The following is a 1,994-nucleotide window of genomic DNA, read 5'->3' on the forward strand; positions in this document are numbered from 1 at the left end:
CTAGTCAGGAAAATATAATAATCTCTGAAGAACTGAAAATGACAATCACCCAGAAAGTAATGGAGAGGCACAATGGGCAAGGTGGGCGTGTGGTAAGGATAGAATAGTACAACACATTACAAATTACTAATTACAAAGGAAAAAACAAAGTCACCTAAGAAATGCACATAAATGGGCTAGTCATCTCGTGGCTTCATCCTTCCTCCTGGAAGAGGACCATGATATCAGGGAGGTGAAACGACAACATGCAAGTGAATTGGGTTTCAGTGGGGGAGGACTGGGCAGGGTCACCTGCCTCACTCTCCAGAACCATCTGGGCCAGTGGGCAGAGAAATCTGGAAGATGACCCTGGACGCATTGGGAAACCTCAACCTTTAAGCCAAAGACTCGGCAGGGAACGTTTCCCTTTTAAAAGGGACTTGGTTTTCAAATTGCTCGGTCTTTAATCAACTTGATTCAGTAACAGAAATTGCTTGATAATGGAATATGTAGTATAATGATTAAGGCAGACAATTTATGAATTAAGATAGCCTCTCCAGGATAGAATGTGAACTTGGGCTATGTGATTTTGGACCAGTCTCAATCTATAACATTTGACCATCTACTTTGGTAGAAGATTCCTCAGAGTTCTCTGTGCCAATGAATTTAAAAAATAAGATACTCCCAATGATACTGTATGAGGATGTATTCTGATGGAAGTGGATTTCTTTGACAAAGAAGATCTAACTCAGTTTCAATTGATCAATGATGGACAGAAGCAGCTACACCCAAAGAAAGAACACTGGGAAATGAGTGTAAACTGCTTGCATTTTTGTTTTTCTTCCTAGCTTATTTCTACCTTCTCAATCAATTCTCCCTGTGCAACAAGAGAACTGTTCGGTTCTGCACACATATATTGTATCTAGGATATACTGAGACATATTTAATATATATGGGACTGCTTGCCATCTAGGGGAGGGGGTGGAGGGAGAGAGGGGAAAAATTGGAACAAAAGTGAGTGCAAGGGATAATGTTGTAAAAAATTACCCTGGCATGGGTTCTGTCAATAAAAAGTTATTACAATTAAAAAATTTAAAAAGATACTCCAAGGATTCTTATGTTATTAGTAATTGGTTTAACAACGTAAATTGTTCGACATATTTCTGTTTGGGGTCTTTAATTCAAAAAATGCCTACTGTGACAACTTCAAATAAAATTACATATTTTTTTTAAACCAACACAATACTTTTGTTCCTAAAACTGAAGACTAAAAAGTTGTGCAAAAATAACATATGTAGACACTTTTCAGTCTGAAGAAATGTACAATAAAAGCATAATTCAAAGAACATTGTAAAATATAAACACTGGTTACTTTTTTTTTTTTAAGTCATTTTCTGAAGTTAATTTTTACATGTTATCTAATCTATGACTTATTTTTACACTTTAATGATTGTTTACATTGTTTTTCCCCAAGGTTTTTTGTTAGAAGTCTGTGCATTTTAATACTTCTTTCCCCCATTATTTATATTTAGGGAACATTAGAGACCATTTAATCCAAGTTCATTTTACAGATGAGGAAAAGGGCTTAAGAGGAGTTAAGGAACTTGTTAAATTCACTCCAGTTATTGCAGATTCTGGTTGAATTGAGAGCCTCTAACTCCAACTCCAAATCCAAATCCATGGTTTTTTAAAGCAACTTTTCTTTTACCTTTATTTTCTCCATGTCAGCTTACTTTTCTACATGCTATTTTTGGTTTTACAATATTCTTAATTTTAATTTTTTCTTAAATTTTTACAACACCATGACTTTTTGGACATCTCATCAGAGAGCTTCCATCTTCTTCCCATCTGAATTACTTTCTAAATTTTATTTTCTGTTCTAGTTCTTTCCCTCCCACTCACAATTCATGTCTCAGTTATTTTGATTCTACTTCAAAGAGTCAAAACATTTTGACTGGAAGATATGAATATTACTTTTCCTTAGATTTGAAGATATGTAATTACTACCTGTTACA

The sequence above is a fragment of the Sarcophilus harrisii genome, chromosome 6 (assembly GCF_902635505.1).
Source record: "Sarcophilus harrisii chromosome 6, mSarHar1.11, whole genome shotgun sequence".
NCBI classification, from domain to species: domain Eukaryota; kingdom Metazoa; phylum Chordata; class Mammalia; order Dasyuromorphia; family Dasyuridae; genus Sarcophilus; species Sarcophilus harrisii.